This window comes from Amblyomma maculatum, chromosome 6 (genome assembly GCF_055883805.1).
Source record: "Amblyomma maculatum isolate TAMU_Amacu chromosome 6, ASM5588380v1, whole genome shotgun sequence".
Classification (NCBI taxonomy): domain Eukaryota; kingdom Metazoa; phylum Arthropoda; class Arachnida; order Ixodida; family Ixodidae; genus Amblyomma; species Amblyomma maculatum.
The window spans coordinates 170,160,296-170,182,544 of NC_139349.1; positions in this window are offsets into that span (position 1 = coordinate 170,160,296).

Sequence of the window (22,249 nt, forward strand, 5' to 3'; positions counted from 1 at the left end):
CCAGTCCTAAAGCTATCGTTATTTTATCAATGCGCTCGTGCGAACATTGCAGAGCGGGGTATAGAATGGATAAGCGTTCGGATGTCAGCGCCCGCAAATGTTCTTGTTATGTGGCGTGAAATTCGCTTCGGCGTTGAAAAGGAGAGGGCGGAGCTCAGAGGCCGAGCGACACATTCTTGAAGCACGCGCCTTCTACATCCCGAAACGCCGCGAATTCAGCAAATGGATTGAGCAAATACACATATTTTCATCACTATGTCTGGCATGAATAAAGACTGAAGCAAATACTAGCCAAAGGCGTGGCTTAACTGCCTGCTATCTAATATTTGGCGCCGATAGTATTTACAAAAATATTGCTTGCGCATTCCTTCATGCGCTTTCGGAAAATTTTGAGGGACATGTGCAGTGTCAGTGCAGGTGCGAGTGTCATTTTTGTAACAAAATTATGCGACAAAAGCGGCTCAGATGGTTCTGATATTTGGTTGTTCAATTTTTCCTTTGATATACAAGTCAGGTTGGTTCTCGCAACAATAATAAACGCCGTTTGTACACTTTGCTGCATGTTGAGTTTACAAATACATTGTGCACTGTTCCCAAGAAGGGGCGTTTAACTCGTATTAAACTTTTCTATTCTTGCGCTGGCTAGATTCTGCGTCCAAATTAATGACATGTATCTGGAGTGCGTTCGCAGTGAAATAGTAGTTGCGCAGCTTTATATTCGTGAAAGAGAACTACAGTGAGTTTAAACTGTTCCCTTTGCTTCAAACGAGCTGGCCGATTTTTGTCAGGGCCTTGCATACTTGAAATACATAATAAAAAAACACCAATAGACGAAACCAGATTGTAAAATAAACAGCGGTTACGCGCAAAAATATCATGCGTTGTTTTACGCCTGATCCGCGCCCATGTTTCTTGAATAGATGGGACATCGGTGGCAGAAGCCTTCGTTGGTGCTGCGCGGAAGTGTCGGGGGGACGTCGATGGCACTCACGTGCGGCGGCGTAGTTTGCGGTCGCGGGTCGGGCGTCTTTCCGTTGCTGTGCGGGCCGACGTGACTGGAACAGGTTGGTCCATTAAGCGAAGACGCGTCGGTGTTGTCGAGCCTAGGTAGGAAAACACGCATGTTCCGTCGTGATTGTCCTTGCCAAGCCGTAGTGGAATCACTCATGATAGCACGCGTTGGGCGGCGTTCACGCGGGAAGCATCATTTACTTGCGGAATTTCTGCGCGCGGCAGTTTGCGAATGCCCTTCACGTTCGGCCCTTCAGAAAGTGGACAAAATGACGACCCCAGAATCACGGCGAGCACTCAAGGAGCAGGAAATGCGATCACACAACTGCAGTGATAAAAGGCAGGAGAAAAAAAAGAAAGTCTTCCCCAACATGCTTAGGTATTTTCATGAGCTTGCCAGAGCAGGCTGCAATCATTTTCGTGGGCCGCCTGGAAATATGCGGCCACTTGGGATTACAGCGATTGTGTTGGGCTTCATTTAATTAAAGATCGAAAAATTTAAAGCTTCAGTGTTTTCCCGCGGGACAGAGGAGAGCAAATTTTTCGCTCCACTGCAGACATAAAGAGAAAAAAACCACGCGATAGGCACGGCCTGTGAACATCAATGAATGGCTTAGGAGTAGAGTGCCAAGGGTGCCGATGAGTTCAACTGCCATGTCAAAAATTGGTGCCCATGTTGGCAGCTTCTTCTAATTCGGCCATGAGATTTGGTGTCTTCGCGTACGTCACAGAGTCCTCCAACCAATCCGTTTCTCGCCATGTCGCCTGCTAGCTGTACCTCCCACCAGAGGCATACACTCTAAAAAAGAAAGGAGTTCTTATGTCTCCTTTTTTGGGTAGTCAAACTTTGAAACATATGTGATGCCTTTTTATGGTTTACCGATGACTCCCTCCGAGAAAAAAAAAACAAAACACAATAACCCTCCACTGGCAGAAACAGCGTAAGTGCGACTCCGTAGAAAATTGTCACATTACCTCCTTTAGTGAGGTCACCAGGTCACTTTTCAGGGATTCAGCAGGACGCTCATTGTTAGAGTGAGAAGACTCTCACTAGGGAGTCACACTGCCGTCGTCGACTCCTTTGACAGTTGCTGCGTTGCCTCCTTCAGGGTAGTCACCTGGTTGCTTCTCAGAGGATCAGAAGGACGCTCATTTTTAGAGTGAGAAGACTCTCACAAGAGAGTCGGATTGTATTCGTCGACTCCTTTGACAGTTGTTGTCTTGCCTCTTTCAGGGTGGTCACCTGGCTGCTTCTTAGAGAATCAGCAGGACGCTTATTTTTAGAGTGAGAAGACTCTCGCTAGAGAGTCACATTGCATTCGCCGACTCATTTGAAAGTTGCTTTGTTGGCTCCTTCAGGGTGGTCAACTGGCTGCTTCCCAGAGGTTCAGCGGGACGCTTATTGTTAGAGTGAGAAGACTCCCATTATAGAGGCACATTGCATTCACTGAGCGTCGGATAGCTCACGTGAAACTGCTAAAGGCAATCCTTATTCGGAGCCTTCTGCTAAACCCCTAGGAAGTTAAAAGAATAGTTCTACCATCCACTCTAATAGAATCACCCATTTAACTGTATGACAGTTCCGTGAGTCCCTGCATAATGCAGTGTATGCTTAGGTGAACATTTTTGCAAAAGACAAGGCTGTAAAAAACTACAGCTTTATTAAATAATTATACCTACTGACTGTGTCTAACACGCAGCATATAAGACAAAAAGCACATGAAAGCAGAATACCTTCACAAAGGTGGAGGAGTGATGGGGATTATTCATGCCACTTAGAGAGCGTATTAACAAACCGGTGGCCCTGAAAATGTGCACTGCACTCATGAATGCACTTGAATTAAAGTTGCAAAACACACTAAAAATTACAGTCTTATTACTTTTTGCCAGCTTGGGCTCTAAGGTTTGTCAGCAGTTGAAGGGCTCTTGCACCCAACTTTACTTTTTTTTTTTAATTCCAAGCAGTGGCTCTATCACAGAGAACGTGTGCTTCAATGCTGGCACGTACTCAATGCTATATGTCCAGTGCATACAGAAAACCACACAAAATCCCTCTGTTAGGTCAATGACATCAATGCAAATGTCTTCAAATGCCACGTGCATTGCTTCTGATGTAAGCGGGCTACTCCCATTGCATATCAGTGTTGGGTACGGACACCGCTTGCCAGATACCTTCCAAATGAAAATGTAATACACTCTAGTGAAATTGCATTGGGTCAGGCAAAAAGAGAAAGTTAAACATTGTTTTCATGCACATTGACATCAATTTGTGAAGCTGGTGCCTTTTGAGCCACGCATTCTTGCACAAAAATTAAGTGAAAAGAGTAAACAAAACAGGTAGTACAAGCACACCAGGTAAGCTCGTTACACACCCTAAATTGCTACAATATAAAAACTGCTCTTGATGTTAGCAGCCAGCAGAGGCCTTCACCATATGTTGAAAAATAGCTAGCCGATGAGAGGCGAGTGAAAGAACAGATTGGTTCGAGCAAAGATGGGTTGCACTTTCAGTTGGTGATCAATGCGTGGGAATACATGATGAGCCGGCGTGATATGATACAACGCGAAAGAAGAATTACTATAATATAATTTGTAGAAAAAGGACAGTAAGGAAAACATTCTCCGTCTTTCAAGAAGAGTTAAGTTGAGGGCTGTTTTTATTTCAGTTATACTTGCTGATCGCGAATAGTTTTTAGATATGAAACGGGCGGCTTTATTTTGCAGAGACTCCAATTTTGTTACTAGGTATGCTTGATGAGGGTTCCAAATTAAAAAGGCGTACTCCAATTTAGAGCGCTCTAATGTGGTGTATGCTAATAGCTTTGTGTCTGGATTAGCTAATCGCAGGTTGCGTCTGAGGAAGCCGAGTGTTTTGGAAGCCTTATTGATGACCGTATCTTAGTGACAGTTCCATGAAAGGTCTGATGCTAAATGTACACCTAAATACTTTATGATGGGTACCGATTCAATACGCACGTGTTTCAAAGTGTAATGGAATGGTTCGGTGTTAGATGTTGTGGTAAATCTGACAAGTTTTGTTTTTGAGGTGTTAATTTCCATTTGCCATTGTGTGCACCAATTGTTGATCTTATTAATGTCTGATTGTAAATGAGTACAGTCTGAAAGATCAGTTATCTGTCTGTATACCACACAATCATCAGCAAATAATCTGACCGTGGAATTTAGGTCATTACTGATATCATTTATATAAACTAAGAACAAGATAGGTCCGAGTACAGACCCTTGCGGCACTCCAGATTTAACGGGGGAGTGGGAGGAAGAATAGCTGTTAAAGACTGATTGATAGCGATTAGCCAAAAAACCCTTATCCAACAAATAACCTTATAATTTAGGTTTAAATTTTCAAGCTTCTTTATTAGACGTATGTGTGGGACTTTGTCGAATGCTTTGGCGAAATCTATAAATACGGCGTCTATTTTAGAGTGCACATGAACAGCATGATGAAGGTCAGTAACCAATTCAAACAGTTGTGTTTCGCAAGACCTACCATGTAGGAAGCCGTGCTGATTGGGAAAAAAGAAGTTATGCTTCACCAGATGACCCATTATGGCGGAGGAGCAATTTGCAGCTTATATTGGTTAAAGAAATTGGTCTGTAATTTGATGGCAGAGAGGCATCATCAGATTTGAAAATGGGTATGACACGCGCAATTTTCCAGTCGTATGGTACACAACCCGCATCAATGGATTGCTGAAAAATAGCAGCTAAGATGGAGCATATTGCAGGCTTCGCTATTTTTAGTATTTTAGGACATATGTTATCGAGGCCGGGTGCAGAGTTAGCAGGGAGGCGGTCTATGATAGAGGATACACCTTCTGCTGTGACAGTTATGTCGGGCATGCTTTCGTGTAGTTCTGGAAATTTCAGGTCAGTAGGTAAAGGGCTCTCATCAGTGAAAACTGAGCAGAAAAATTGGTTGAATTCCTATGCTACTTCAGGGGAGGTAAGGAGCTTTCCTTCTTTACACTGAGGTGTTTGACACTGAGGTGTTTGTACCATAGTTTGGATTAACAACGCGCCAAAATTTTTGAGGATTGTTCTTTAACAGATGTGAAATGTCACTGTTATAGAACTTGTTCTTTGCGATTTCGATTTCAGTTTTGCACTGTTGGGCATGTGTACGATACTGATTCCAATCGTGCTCAGATGCTGACTTTTTAGCTTTCGCGTACAACCTTTTCTTTTTGTTTATACATCTTTTGACGCTCCTTGTGAACCATGTGCTCTCTGTAGATGTGGTGATGGTGACCTTAGGTACGTACTTATCTTTTAGCAAAGTTAGTTTATCCCGAATAAGAGACCAGTTTTCATTCGCGTCCCGCGAACTGAAGGAGCGAAAAATATCTGCAGAGAACAATGATAGCTCATTAAGTATCATCAGTATCTGCTCTGGTATAATCAAATGTAATTTTATTTCCTTTTTCTGGTTTGTTTCTGGCTACTGTGAAATCGCACTGCAAAACTTTGTGGTCACTGAGACCATCCAGCAAGTTTGCAGACGTTTGGTCAGGCTGTGTTGTCAGCACTAGATCTAAGATTGAATCGCCACGCGTAGGTGTGGAAACCATTTGATGTAGGTTGAAAAGTGCTAGCACATCCATAAAATTCTGACATTCACGCTTTCTTGCGCCGTGGAGGGGCCGGCATTCCCGCCACTCAACATTCGGATAATTGAAGTCACCTGCCAGGAATATTGGTGAACGTGGAAATTTGTTCTGAAGGTCAGTTAGGGATTCATTCAGTTTTTCAGCGAATTCCTCGTGTGAATCAGGTGGGCGATAACAGACCCCAACGGCGCAAGTTACCGATGATGATAGACGTAATGCAACCCACAAAATTTCCAGGCACGATCCTGTATCAACAACATGTGCTTGCAGGCTTTTCCTCACGGCAATTAGTACGCCACCACCGCGCGAAGTAACGCGGTCTTTTCTAATTAATGAAAACTGGCTGGAAAATAATAATTCAGTATCAGCAATATCGGGCGATAACCAGGTCTCTGTACCCAACACAAGGTCGGCTGAGCATGCGTCGACATATGCACACAAATTATCTTGCTTTGGAAACAGGCTGCGAAAGTTTGACACTAAAATTGACAATACGAAGCTTATGGGTTTATTCTGTAGTCAGTGTTCCTGAGCGGCCTCAGAATCAGAAAGGGCAGACATTTCATTTGTTCCGCTATTGTCACAAACATCCACTTCTTTGGAATCGCGCTTTGGGAGAGCAATCACTTTTCTAGTGGCACTGTTAAATGAGTACAGAGTATTGTTAAGAAGAAGCTTATCAAATAATAGCTTATACTTTTCACCAGGATTTCGTATACTTCGAGAGAAGTCTCTAAGCTGTTTCCTAATAAACTGCATCCTAGGTGAAAAGTCCTCCTCTATCCAGACGGAAGCAGAGTCAAGATCTTTAAGTTTGGAAGCATTTTTGAGAATGTTGGTCTTGTCTTTGAAATTTAAGAACTTCACAATTATTGGGCGGATGCTGCCCTGCTTTCGCTGTCCTATTCTGTGTGCACGTTTGATTTCGCCAACTGAGATTCCCAAGTTCCTGGTCACAAACTTAGACACAACTTCTTCGGTATCTTTCCATGTTTCTGTTGCTTCCTCTGTAATGCCTTTGAAGATCAAGTTATTTCTACGCATTCTGTTGTTAAGGTCATCAACAACTATGCTCGACTGACGCATTTGTGCCGTTTCTATGCCTTGAAGCTTCTCTTGGGATTCCTTCAGCATCGAGCCCAAGTTGCTGACTTCTTTAGACACGTCAGCAACAACATCCGAGTTTTCTTCTAATTTTGATAGGCGCCGTTTGATTTCTGTCACGCTGAGCTGGACGTCTTTAATTTTTCCAAGGATTTCTCTTTGAAACTTTTCATTGGACAATGCCATTTCTTTGATAGCAGCGAGAACTTGATCACATTTGTCAGGGCCAGGATTTGTTTCAGTGTCACCAGCACAAATAAACAGGAGCCATATACACGACACGGCTAAGGTCAGCCGACCGCGTACGCAGAAGTTAGCAGTAGCTGACCCCGGGCGAAACAATACTGGCGCAAATGACAAAAGTTTCTTACCGAATGGTACAAAACAACCTATTCGAACACGGTATGTGCTAAGGTCAACACCTATCACCGCAATATTGACAGCTCAAAAACACACAAAATATACAGGTGGGATTTGCAGCCAAAGTGTTCGTAGTACTCTACAGAGCCTATGTATTTGTAACACACTCACCTACAGGTGAAGAACAGCAGTGATTAGGTGCAAGAATTCGGCCGCAAATCCCACGCGGCGGCTGTTCGTCTGTCTTTTTATAACAAATCCGGGTGGCGCGCTGTCACGGGCAGTGATGGCGCTTGCGCTGTAAACTGTCGGTGAACCGATGCCCTTGCGGCGATCCTAGTGAACGCGTGGCAGCTGGTAGCTGCCGCCAACGGTCAGTAGTCAGCAGATCCGTGTCGATTATGCGTCCGCAGCAGTCATTCCGTCAACTACAGGTGAAGAACAGCAGTGATTAGGTGGAAGAATTCGGTCGCAAATTCGGGCGCATCCTAGTCATGGTACCTATGGCAGCTAGATATATTTCTCAAACATGAGCATTTACTGTACAACTATTTAAGAATATTTACACTGAAAAAGAAAAAATGAAAGACAATGGTGCAAAACAAATTGTCAAAATACCTACACAATATTTCACCAAATAGAGTTTTCCATTTATTTTTGGCTATTGTGGCATTAGTGTAAAGAAAAATATAGGTACCTTTTCTTTTCATAAAAGTAACACAAAAAATTGTGAGATCTTTTTTTACATAACTCTGTACTTACAAATAATATTCCCACCAAAGAAGTTATAGATTATAGAGGTCGCGTGAATTTATAGCACTATGCGTAGCATGAAGTTATGTAAAAACATTCTCCGACTTTCTAAGCTGTCTACAGGTTACCGATACAGTACACTATGTACCGTCTTTGCCAAAAGTAACCAGGCAGCATGTTTTCCCTCTCACTTGTATTATAAAGCCAATGAATTCCCACCTTATCACAACTAGCTAAGAAGTGAGGACTAGTGTTCACCTTTACATTCTACAAATTTAGAGCATCAGAAGTTGTATGAATCTGCTACCACATGGCTCAGAAGCAAATCCTGCAGCCTGGTTACTTTTGGCAAAGACGGTACATCTTATCAGTGTCGATAATAGGTTTTCTCGTTCGTTCCACAAAACCGGCAGCAAAATGAGGGCACCAACTCCTCTGGCATCTCAAATGAAAAAAAAAAAGAAGGTATGCTTGCTTTTATATACCATGATTAAAACAATTAAAAAGCTGCTTGCTTTAGCTACCCTTGCTTATGATTACACTATAATGACAATAAAAATGTAATCAGTCGTTAAACGATTAAGCATCCATGTTACCAGAGGGGAATAGAACTGGGAACATCAAAGCTAGAACAGAGAATGAAGTTCGTAAAAATGCAGAGCTCAATGTCCGATTATTATACATAAGGCAGCACATGAGACAGGCAATCGAGGAACAAGGAGATGATTCTTATTGGCCTGGAAATACCTGTGCACTATGGGAGAAAAAAAAAAGAGGTCAAGGCAGAAAGATGAAAAGAAAAAAAAAGAGACCGGCTGTGAAGCCCACAGCGCCACAAAGGTTACCAATCTAATCCAATGTGACAAAAACAAAAAAAAAATTACAGGATGGTTCTTAGCTAGTCTTAAGAGCTGAACAGTGGAAGCCTATTCAGTGTATTCATTCGACATCTCATTTCAATCTGGACATTAAAGGCCCTGACAACCTCTACCATTCACTATCACTGTCAACCTTTATACATCGCTATCAGTCACCATCACAATTCACCATCACAATCAACTTTAGCAGTTACTGTCTATTACTATAAACTTTTATCAGTCACTATCATCAACATTTATCAGTCACTGACTATCACTATCTACATTTATCAATCACTATCAGTTTATTTTTATTGTCAATCATTATTAATCCCTATCATCATATATAAATCACTATTAACCTTCATCCATCATTAAAATCAATATAAATCAATATGATATCAATCACTTAACCTCTATCAATCTCTATCAATGATTATACAGTTCAGTTCAGTTCAGTCGTTCAGTCGTGTCCGACTTTTCGTGACCCTATGGACCATATCACGCTTTCCGGTCTCTCACTATCTTCCTAACATCACATAACTTCATCTGCAGCGCCTTGAGCATGCCATCTAACCATCGCGTTCGCTGCCTACCCCTTCTCCGGTGACCCTCAACCTTTCCCAACATCAAATCTTTCTCCAGCGACTACTCTCTTCTCATCAGATGACCAAAGTAGCTGAGTTTTAACTTTAGAATTTGACCCTCCAATGAGCAGTCAGTGTTTATGGTCGACAATATCGACTGATTTGATCTTCTGGCCGTCCAAGGAACTCTCAAGAGTCTCCGACAGCACCACAATTCAAACGCGTCAATTATTCGGCGGTCATCCTTTTTCACAGTCCAACTCTCGCATCCATACATCACAAGTGGAAAGACCATAGCACGAGTTATACGGATCTTGGTTGGCAGTTATTATTAACCTCTACCAATCACTATCCCCATTTCCTTTCTTTAATCTGTCATCATGCGGCGAACACATCCGGCGGAAGGACACTCTCGCAAACACAAACATCACCATGAGTCTAGAAAGACTTTAATCTAGAAAAGAAAGATACAAAACGTTTAGTAATTTTTTTTTAAACTAGCAAAGTGGCAAAGGAGAGCGTTGTAGTCCTTTTGTAAACATGTACACTCATTAACAAAAGTTTGCGCGATGCAGATTCCCATAAAAAATTTTTTCTGTGCAGTCGGGTGAAGCAGGCCAGTAAAAGGAACTGAATCATAAAAGAACACGCTTGCTCCAGTCAGAGAAAAAAATATCAGCAGACTGACCAGCGAGGCAATGCAGAAATAATTTTTTTGCTAATCCGCATCCTGCACAGTTTTGTCCTTGACTACATGGCGGTTAAGAATCATATTTAAAACTTTATGTGCTGTGCAAATTAAAAAAAAAAACAGATCGACATCAATAGTGCATGCCTTTTCTTCCCATAAAGCATAAGATAATGGAGCAATGCTTGAATCACAAAGCCAGAGCATTTGTTGAATTTTTAAACAAAATTATTTAAGTGTTTCGAGCTAGTGTTAGTTGTCTGTCACACTTTTCTGTCTCTGTCCGAATGCTACACTTACTAGCAGAGCTTTCTGTTTTAAATATAACCTACATCATGAACCAACTAGTGTTCACATCTCTCGCTGAAGCCACCATCCTCCCAAATTCCAACTCTGTTGTAAGGAAGTGCATTTACACCCCCTTGCAACCGCTTGTACTCTCTGGAGCATAACAGCAGTAGTTTCAAAGCTGGATATCGCTTAGTATCACTTTGTCAGTGCATGTTGATACAATCAGTGCATGTTGATACAAAATACAAAAAAAAGGCACCTGTAAGCTAGACATTCCGGTTTTTGCGCACGATGACAAAACATTACTTACATTTTTCGTTCAATAATGAGGCTGTTACTTACAGTCCCTGGCAATCCTCTCGGCGTTTCTGACTTCAGAAATCATGTCACAGTATACAGACAATGCTGACTGTTTGCATCTTGCCGCATGAAAAATACCATCACTGTGTTCTCTCAGTGCTTCCAGCAATTTCACATACACAGAAATGCCCGTGAGGCGATAGCCATTCATTGCAGATCGAGAAGAAATGGAAAAAAAAATATATTGTTAAGATCAATGGCACACAAAAGGGGTTTATTCATATTAAACAGTCTCTTGAATAAGGTCTGGCTAAATTGGCTTCATGAGAATCGCACTTAAGGAACAACAAATTTTATTATTCATATTTTAATTTGCACCGTGATTTCATGCACTTGTACCTATCCTGCTTCTTGTTAGAACTAAACGTACGCTCAGCAGCTGCATATTGACATATTCTGTCAACAGATCCAAAAAATACGTGTCCAGTGTATTTGATGAATGACACTCAGGTGTAAATGATACCAATATATTTTCTCCATTATGCAAAATACATTCAGAGCAAAGTACCTAAATCTGAATGCAAATCTTGTACTCAGAACTTGAATCTGCAAGAGGTTCCTTACCACAGCCCCCTCATTAGCTGAATTAAAAGGCATACATTTATCTTAAACCGAAACATTGTGCAGCCTCACTACATTGCACTGTACAGCAACAGACACCTCAGCATAGCTGACTTTCATTTTTTGTGTTTCCAATACGAACGTGGTAATTCATTGATGCCATTAACACATTGCAATTTTTTGCACTGTCGCCTCATCCTACGCAGTGTTCTCAAAAATGCTCACAGAGTCCTTAAAAGGAGGGCTATATGCACAGTATGGTAGTATTTATCAACCACAAATATATACAGAAGCCTGTGCTCTAAAATATAAAATTAACAAAGAAGCCATAAAATTGCCCATTTTGCTTGACAATATTCGTGCACTGCTGGTTTAGAAACGTCACCTCTTTGTCAACCTTCAACGCTAGATACACTTCCAAGAAGTCATTGAGGTTCATCTTCTAAATTCCGAGGGCTACGCGCTTTGCCCGCGCAGTCCTATACATGGCGTCATTTATCAATTCCATTGTAGGCGTTGTCTTCTGAAGTTCTTTTTTCATGAAGTTTACGGTTTCATTCACAAAAATGGGATCCATTTCAAATGTGGGTTCCACCGCCGTCTGAAAGTAAAAGCATCATTATGCAACGCGTCCCGTAATTGTCTGTCGAAAGACAGAAAGGTACTCCAGTGAAAATGTGCATACTGAGACCACCAGCACCAGTTCTTCAGCATGCAAATAATTTTCCTGCATTTCAGAATAAAGTCTTCAAGCTACAACAAGAGCGTGGAAGTCAATGCTATGAGTGTGGAAGCCCATGCTTCATGCAACAAAAAGCATAAAGGAAAGGTTAATAGCGCAACAAAAAGACACGCACAAATAGGCACAAATAGACACTCAGGACAGGCGCTGACTCCAATTTCTTTCTCGGAGCACCACATACAAACTTCTTCACCATCCAAATGCTCCCACAAAGTCAGCAACATATGCATAGCAATTTAGGTCTACCCTACCTAACAACATTTAACAGCCGACCTTCACAACTATACAGCGAGAGAGATGATTCACTAATACATTTTGAACGAAGTATTTTTATATTCGAGGCTTCTAGCAGCTCACGGGCAAGATATTCCCTGCTCCTGCCTAAAATCCTATTTTCTTTGAACTACGGGTCACATTTTGTCTTGGAATCGCACGATTTGCAATGAACAGGTAGATATAAATTCTGATTGTTTTTTACAGAGCGCTTATGTTCTGGAGCCCTATCGTTGACACATCGCCCAGTATGCCCGATGTATACCTTTCCACAGGTTAAGGGAATTTGGTAAATAACCCCTGTGGTGCATTTGACATAGGGCTTGACATGCTTCATGTGCAGCCTTGTCTATGACCGGTATCACCCGGTATCACCCTCGTCAGCACATGCTAGCCAACTTTTTGAGGGCGGAGAAGACCATCCTGACACCGTGTTTGTTGGCGCCCTTCTTCATATTGCCACCTAGCGTTGCCAGGTGGCGCATGACTGAGGTGTGAAAGGAGGACGAAGTTGAAAAGGACGACAAAGTGTCGCTTGCGCGTTTGCGTGTGTGCTGCTGTGTTGTGTCTGGGCTACTACCCCCTGCTATCATTGGTATCCTTAGTCACCGTGTACGTGACATTCTGGTGGAGCTGCTGGGTAAAACGATCGCCTATGCAAGTGTCCCCATCTGCAAGACGTCGCGCAAGCCCTGAGCCATTGGACACCCTAGTGCATCGCGCCAGTTGACGGCTTCAGGGACTGTCTCCGGAGCTTCAGCCATTAGCAGCCGTCATGACATCCAGTACTCCTGCTCAGCACATAACAGGCGTCGCACCGGCCTGTAACTACACCTCGCAGGCCCCTCGGGAACCGAAGTCTTTCCATGGGGACCTCTTTGAGAATGTGGAGGACTGGTTCCTTCAGTTTGAACGTGTCGCTGCTTTCAACCAGTGGGACGATGCTGCCAAACTAAGCAACGTCTACTTCATCCTTGAGGACGGCGCCCGTATCTGGTTCGAGAATCGAGAGCAAGTGTTAACATCGTGGCGGGAATTCCGTCGTCAACTGCTCGAGACTTACACTAGCGCGAATTGTCGCGAGCATGCAGAACGTGCCATTCACTCTCGCATCCAAATGCCGAATGAGAGTGCCAAAGCGTACGTCGAGGACATGACGCGCCTCTTCAGGCGTGCCGATCCCGCCATGTGCGAGGACAAAAAGGTCAGGCATTTGATGCGGGGTTAGAAACAGCAGCTGTTCGCAGGCCTTGTGCGAAACCCAACGTCGACTGTAAACGGATTCCTTGCGGAGGCCACCACAATGGAAAGGGTGCTACAACAACGTGCCGTGGCTTATGACCGACGTTTTCATACAGGCACAATCGCGGAATCATTTGCATCTTCCTAGCGGCATCTTGATGCATTGCGCGAACTGATTCGCAGCGTCGTGCGCGAAGAACTAAGCAAGTTCTGGAGTCCTCTGCAGCAATCGCCAGCTTCCGTTTCTGCTATAGTGCGGGAGGAGGTGCGAAAGGCGCTCAAGAGCCTTCTTTCGCCTGTAGTAACGAGCCCGCCATTGCTGTCGGGGACCGACAACCGTCCCACATATGCGGAAGTTCTGCAGAGTCAGGCTCCCCCTTCACCACCGTTCATTCTCGCGCCACCTACAGTTCCGCTGCCCTCGGTGCAGCCAGTGCAGAACTTCGACAATCGTCCGCTGCCCCGACGCAAAGCCGACGTTTGGCGCACACCTGACCGCCGTCCGCTTTGCTTCCACTGCGGTGAACCAGGACATCTCTACCGGGATTGTCCGTATCGACGCCTCGGTCTACACGGCTTCCGCATCGACTCGCCTCCTCCCCGGTTTGGTCAACGACCCCGAGTTATTGAGGAGTACCTGGCGGAGCAGCGTTCTTCATCTCCTTCGCAGCGTCACCCCGCTCCCCTTCACAAAGGCGCTCCTCGATGTTCACCCACGGTTCCTCGCGAGAGGACCAAGGCCGCTCGTCTAGCCCTCATCGGGAAAACTGAAAACAGCGACCTTCGGGGATGAGGCCGCTGGTAGTCGCTGCGTTGAAGACCTCCCGTGGTCGCCGCTCCGGTCTGACCGCAAGCTGCTGGTACCATCACCTAGGGAAGCAAAAAGCGTTTCTCTGGACATTCCGGTTATTTTAGACGGTCGCACTACGGTCAATGCGTTAGTGGACACCGGTGCCGATTATTCAATTTTGAGTGGTCGCATGGCGACTGTTTTGAGGAAGGTGCTCACTGCTTGGCCAGGTGTGTACCTTCAAACCGCCGGCGGTCATATAGTTACTCTAAAGGGGATGTGCACGGCTCGCATTCAGATTAACGGACGTACGTTCGTCGTTAGTTGCGTTGTTTTAAGTGACTGCTCCCGTGACCTTATCCTCGGCATTGACTTTCTGCGGGAGTACGGAGCAGTTATCGACCTGCGAAAGAGACTCGTCACATTTTCGATGGGACAATCTGCCAAACAAGATAGTAGCAGTCCCTGCAATGCCGCACTTCGTGTTTCCGCCGAGAGCGTCTCGCTGCCGCCGCGAAGCAGTGCTCTTGTGGAAGTTACCTGTGACGATTTCCGTACCGGTGATGCTGTAGCGGAGGCGAACCATTCACTCCTGCTTGCTCAAGGCATTTGCGCTGCTCGAAGTTTATTGTCGCTTCACAGCGGCCGGGCTGCACTCCTTGTCACAATTGTTTTAAATGAGCACCGGCACTTGTTTCCGGGGACTGCTATCGCTTTCGCTGACCATGTTGCGCACGATCCGGTCTGTTTTGCATCCACGGCAGTAGAAACTAACGAGCCATCTCTTGACAACATCGACATTAACTGCCACTTGATAAAAGAAGAAACGGCGGGCTTTAGAGCAACTGCTGCTGGACTTCAAGCACTGTTTTGCTTCTTCCGCGAAGTTTCGTCAAACGCCCATCACACAACATCGCATAATTACTTATGAGGACGCTCGCCCTATACGACAGCAGCCTTATCGTGTGTCTGCCAAGGAGCGGGAAATGATCCAGACGCAAGTTCAGGAGATGCTGGATGATGGTGTTGTGCAGCCTTCGCAAAGTCCGTGGTCTTCACCAGTAGTCCTGGTCAAGAAGAAGGACGGCACTCTCTAATTTTGCGTCGACTATCGAAAATTGAATAATGTGACAAAGAAAGATGTATACCCGTTGCCGCGCATCGATGACTCACTGGATAGATTGCGAAGTGATAAGTATTTGTCATCTATTGACTTGAAAAGCGGCTACTGGCAAATCGAAGTAGACGAAAGAGACCGAGAAAAAAACCGCATTTGTCACTCCAGATGGCCTATATGAATTCAAAGTACTCCCATTTGGATTGTGCTCTGCCCCAGCTACATCCCAAAGGATGATGGACACCGTCCTCACTGGCCTCAAGTGGCAGATCTGTCTTCCCAGGTGAAAATATCCTGCTGGGAATCTGCTGGTTTGTATTGGTTTTTGTTGGTCCCAGCAGAACCTTGCTGGTTTTGTGCTGGGGCAGTTGGTCCGAACAACATCACTAGTTGGTTTCAGTTGGTCCCAGTTGGAAATCTGCTGGCTTTGTGCTGGATCAGTTGGTCCCAACTGGGAATCTACTGGTTTCGTACTGGTCTAGTTGGTCCCAACAGTATGAGTTGTTGGTTTCTTACTGGGACAGCAAGAAGTCTGCTGGTTTTAGTTGGTCCCAACTGGACATGTGCTAGGTCAGTTGGTCCCAACAGCATCTGCTGGTCTCTTTCTGGGCCAGCTGGGAATCTGTTTATTTCACTGGCAATTTCTCTGGGGCCCAGGAGAATCCCCGGCAATTTCTCTGCTGGCTGAAATGGCTCAGTCAGTAGAACTTGCAAGTGATTTTTCCCAGGGCTAACAGGTTCACAAGTATTCTAATTGAAAATTTGGTGCCTCTACTACTTTTGCTCGTTCCATCTTGAAAGCATGCATTACTAGCCTATTACTGGGTACACACAAACTGGCTTTATAAGGTTTACTGGCCTCAGCGAGAAATTCAAACTGGCTTGCTTCTTGGCTAGTTGACCAAGTTAGTGACCAACTAAATATATAACTGATTCCATTTAGACAGTGTGTATGAACAGCGTTTTGGCAGTAAACTGCTTCAGAGGTTGAAAGTAGTGTTATTGAGCATAAGCATGCCCAATACACTTGATTATAACACTATATTGAAATAGTACATGTACTGCCTTGTTAATTTATCTTCGCAATCAAAATTAGTCTTTTGGGCAAATTTCATAGCTAGATAGATAGATGCATTTATTGAAAGAAAAGGCAGAGAGGTTGGCCGAAATAATTCAAATCTGGCCTGCTACTCTGCACTGGGGAGGGGGAAGGAGAGATCATGATGGGTGACGATGTGGGAGAAGGCATATGAAATACATATCTACAGGTACAGTGGCTAACCATCTAAATTACATTATAGGTATTCAAGTGAGTTCATCACATGAACTAATTAACCACTAAAATATTGTGCTGTTTGTCATTATTTTGCACCCAAATGACAGGATTTCAGGCAGCAAGAAAACAAAAAGCAATTCTTGTAATTCTACAGCAATTCTAACTTTATTTTCAAATATGGTTTACTTAAGTATAAGTGGAACCTTAGCACACAACTAAGACCTGGTGCACAATCTGATAATTGGTGCACAAGATGGCACAATCTGATAATTTGTTTGTCATGTAACACATATACTTTATTAATGCTGGAGACTGCCACAGATATATTTGATACAATAGAGATGACAATAGAGAAACACACTCCTGTTACAACAGTTTGCTACACTTATATTTGAGTAGTGCCAAAAGTGAACAGCACGTTACCAATTTAAAATATATGTTGTCGACAGAGACGCCACGCATGTTCGGACAACGGACGGAATGCGCGCAGACCCTCTCCGGGGTCCCGCCTCGGACTCGACGGGGGGTGCTCTGCTCCGCGCTGCGAAGTAGCTCTCGGGTTACTCTGCCATTCCGACCCCGTACATCTGGTGGGAGAGGGTGTGCTGAGAGGGACCGAGATGACCGTGCCGCCACCGAAACGGACCCTTTTCGGACAGTGTGTGTTCTGCACGCCGTGCGAGCGGGTGTTGAAAACGAAGGGTTGTTTTGTTTTTGACGACTGTGTCGACTACAGAACTTTTTCTCAGAAGTGGGATTTCAACCAACTACCTTCCTCAACGAGTGCCTCTAAAGTTATTCGACCACGAAAAGCCACGATGATGCTACGTTCGAAGACAATGAATGGAGGACCAGAGGGCGAGGTATCACGACCGGCTCACTCGACGAACGAGAGCGTACAGAACGAAGGCGAGGCGCAGCCCAACGTCGAAAGGGGATCCATGAACGCTGCAACGGCAAGCAGCCACGACATGGACAGCCCCAACGAAGCAGTGCCCGTTCCCAGTGCCTTTGACTTCCAGGCGCTGATGCAGGCGGCGATCCAGACGGTGGTACGAGAGGCATTGCAGGGAGCAGCCCAACTAATGCAATCGGCTCAATCGCCACCACACCACCCGTCGGCAGGTGCATCGTGCGTCGCGGATGGACGATTGGCGACGGCGAGCGCGCAACTGGTGCCAATATTCGACCCATCTTTGCACGATCAGCCAACGGTCGAGACGTGGCTCAACAAAGTTGACAATCTGGCTGCAGCTTACAGTCGGAGCGACCAGCAGACCACTTGCTTCGCCCTCACGGTCGAGACGTGGCTCAACAAAGTTGACAATCTGGCTGCAGCTTACAGTTGGAGCGACCAGCAGACCACTTGCTTCGCCCTCACGAAGCTCCAGGCCGTCGCAAAAACGTGGTATGATGGGCTCACATATGTCCAACGAACTTGGGCTGACTGGAAAGCTGAAATGAAGAGGCCGTTTTCTTCGGCATCCAGTTTCCAACGCACATTCCGGGACATGGAATCACGAACGAAGGAGCGACACGAAAGTGTCGAAGCGTACTTCTACGACAAGCTGGCCAAAGCAAGGCGCTGCAACATCGGTGAAGCGGCTTGTATCGAGTACGTCATCACTGGACTCAACGACGATCTGGTGCGGACCCTCAGCGTTCGAGACTACGCAAGCCCAGATGAGTTGCTCCAGTGCATGAAACGGCTCTGCGACAGAACGGACACCATGAAGCAGACGAGACCTAAGATGCTCTACCAGCCGTTGGATGCTCGACGTTCACACCGCGTCCAAGACGGCAACGACTGCGTAGCGGCAACTGCTCAACGTCCACCTCGCACTGGAGGCGAATCGGCAAAGGCATCCGGACGGAAGTACAACGAAAAAGGCGAGCCACTTTGTTTTAACTGCTCTTCATACGGACATTTTTCGACAGCATGCCGAAAACCTCAGCGTAAACCGCGATGCACAAATTGTGGAAAATCGGGCCACGAAACCAAAGATTGTTATTCGAAGAAAGGCTCGACAACTAGCAACAGGACGAAACCAGCTGTCCTTGCGCAAGAGAGCAACGACGATACAGTGGGCAGCGTGGTGCCAAATCAGAAGTATTTCATGAGTGCCAACGTGAACGGGAAGCCGATTAAGGCATACGTCGACATGGGAAGCCAATGCATAACGATGCGGCAGAGCGAAGCAGAAAAGTTGAAATTCTCATACGAACCTCTAAGCCATCCCTTTACGATCAGCGGGTACGGGTCGGGAAAAACGATGCCAAAGGGCAGTTTTGAAGCGAAATTGACGGTGGACCAGGCTACAGCCGACGTCCAGATCAACATTGTCCGGGACGATGTACAAGCTGTCCCACTGCTTGTCGGGCAACCCTTTACCGAGCAGCCGCACATAACAGTGGTGCGCCGCAAAAATACAGTGCGCATTTTCGAGGAGCATGACGAGTCGGAGGATGAGCACGGGACTCTGGCCAACTTAGCTGTACCAGCCTTACCACCGCGCCGAGTGAACTTGTGGGCAAAGGAGGCTGTTGTCATACCTCCGAATTACGTCGGCTTTGTTGCACTGGGCAGTGAGGTTACTCACAGTGACATCTTCGTCCACGGAAAGTTGCACAAGCCACGCGGCCAATACGTACCAAGCTGTGTGCTGAGGGAAAACGAAGGGTGCGAGCTATGCCTACCTGTAGCGAATGTATCAGAGTCTCCGCTGATCATCACGCAAAACCGGAACATCGCAAGGGGAACATCGTGCATGGAAGAATATTCGGAACCATTCATTTTCGTAGGCTGCAACGAAAAAAAGCCGACAAAGGCAATCGCTGGAGCTTCGATGCGCCATGTTGATTCCCTCAGCAGGGCGCCTACCTCGGAAGCAGAAGAGATTGATGTTGCAAGAAGCATTAATATCTTTATAACGGAGCTCACCGACGACGACTGGTTGACGCTAGCACTGAAAACGGACCCAAAGTTACAGTCTATCGCAGACTCCTTGAGGGGATCGTCGAAGACGAAAGAAGTATGCCCTGATAGAAGGCGTGCTTTCCAGGAGATTATTCAACAGAATTCGCGTGAAGAACGCAACGTGCACACCTAAGGCCAACGGGCAGGTCGAGAGGTACAACCGAATGATAGCGCCCGCCATTGCCAGTCTATCAAAACGAGGCGACGGAAAGGACTGGGACGAAACTCTAACGCAGGTGCAATGGGGAATCAGCAACACCGTAAATCGAGCTACGAAAGCGACACCATTCAGTCTGCTTTTCAACTTTCACCCACAAAACGTGACAGGCGACCCAGTTGATGACGCCATCGCACTGGAGCTTGTCGCCAGCCTACTTAAGCTACGGGAGACGGCAATTGACAATATTCGTCAGAACCAGAAGAAACAGAGAGGGAGTTTCAACAAGCGACGAAAGACAGCGCCCCGCTACCAACCAGGCGACATGGTGTTGATCGAGAGGGAGCCAGTTTCAACGGGAGAGTCGCGCAAGCTGTGCCCAAAGTACAGGGGACCGTACATGGTCGTGGAAACGCTTCCCAACGACCGATACAAAGTGCAAGACTTCCCCGAAGTACAGCGTACCCGGCGATTCTACGAAGGCGTCGTGGCGGCGGACCGGATGAGGCGCTTCACATTGGGAACCGCGGCCAGCGGCGATTCCTCTTCAGAAGACACCGAAAGCGACGAGGGACAAGCGGCCTACGAGTAAGGTTAAAAAAAAAGAGAAAACGCAAGCCCCTATTCCAAACGAGGGCGGTTGAAAAGAAAAGGATGGCCGAATGGTGTCGACAGAGACGCCACGCATATTCGGACAACGGACGGAATGCGCGCAGACCCTCTCCGGGGTCCCGCCTTGGACTCGACGGGGGTGCTCTGCTCCGCGCTGCGAAGTAGCTCTCGGGTTACTCTGCCATTCCGACCCCGGACATCTGGTGGGAGAGGGTGTGCTGAGAGGGACCGAGTGGACCGTGCCGCCACCGAAACGGACCCTTTTCGGGCAGTGTGTGTTCTGCACGCCGTGCGAGCGAGTGTTGAAAACGAAGGAACAATAAATCTGTTCCGTTGTTTTGTTTTTGACGACTGTGTCGACTACATATATATTACAAAAAAGAACTCAGCAAGTAGAACATTTCAGTTAAGTTTTTCATTACAAGAGGAACTTAAAACTATAAAAATTTGCAGTATATTTAAAGTAGTTGTGCAGAACAGCTACAGTCAGCTTGCACAGATAAGTCAGTAGCAAATGCATTTTTCTGGTGGAGACTGCTCCAACTTCCTTGCTAACAGGTGTCTAATCATTCATCATGCATGACTCTGTGCATCAGTTGGGTTGGCTTTTCTTCAATTTGCCAGTTAAGTGGCTTAGCTCTGAGAGATACACAAAAATATCAGTTACTGAATTTTGGTAATGTTAGCAACCTCAGAGAGCACATGTGCAGTTGCATTATGATGTGTCTATAGGCAAGCACTTGAATTACAAAATAGCATCAAAACTCATGCCTGCTGCAATAGCAGTCAAACATGAATGTGTATATCATCAAAAATAGGCAAGAATAGTGAGAAGCTACAGCTCAGAAAAGAAAAATTTGCGTGCACACTGAAAATAGGCAAGAATAGTGAGAAGCTACAGCTCAGAAAAGAAAAATTTGCGTGCACACTGCCAAAATAACACAGATTAAGATGAACTGAAAGTACCAAATATTCAACCACCTTTTGCAAAAACAACAATAAAATCACATTTGGATTGCAGGAATGAACAAATGATTGCACTAATCAAACTTATGGAGTAACAGCAAATGATACAAAAAAGACAGCACAGGTGGGAGAGGGCATGAGCTTATGAAGGGAATTTTCGCAAAAAACACATGCATGTTATTTGCATAAACTTGCACATGGTAACGTGCTTGCCTTGTTATCACGTGCTCACACCATAACCAAACGATTTTTTAAAGACAAATGATGTCACCACAGAGTGGTTTTTCGTTTTAGCGAACAGAGGTATGGAAGAATTGCATCCTGCTACCTCCACGATTGGAGTGTCACACCCGACTCTCACAGCAGCACAGAATAAACCAAACTCCAAGCATCAGAAGTGCAATACAAATAATTCATTATTGCTCTGTGTCAGCCTGACTTCGTTATGTGAAGAGATATAACAATAGTAGAGCTCCGAAACTGCTGTTAGCCACACAGTAAAATTTTTCACAAGTGTTGCAACCAGATGCAGTAAAGGTATGCTAAACTGAGAAGTGGCAAACATGGACAGTAGGAGAAAATCACATACTTGACAATCAACAAGAGGTTTACACACAATGGCATTAATCTCAAATCACATAACATACTAACACTCAACAAGGCTACTAAAAAAGCAGTGCTATCGCCTTCCCACAAATATGACAGTCCACAATGTCGGTTAGTTGGTTTGTGGGGTTTAACGTCCCAAAGTAACTCAGGCTATGAGAGATACCGTAGTGGAGGACTCCGGAAATTTAGACCACCTGGAGTTTTTTAGCATGCACAATGTGTATATATATATATATATATATATATATATATATATATATGTAAGCAGATAAACGAAGGGTAAATGAG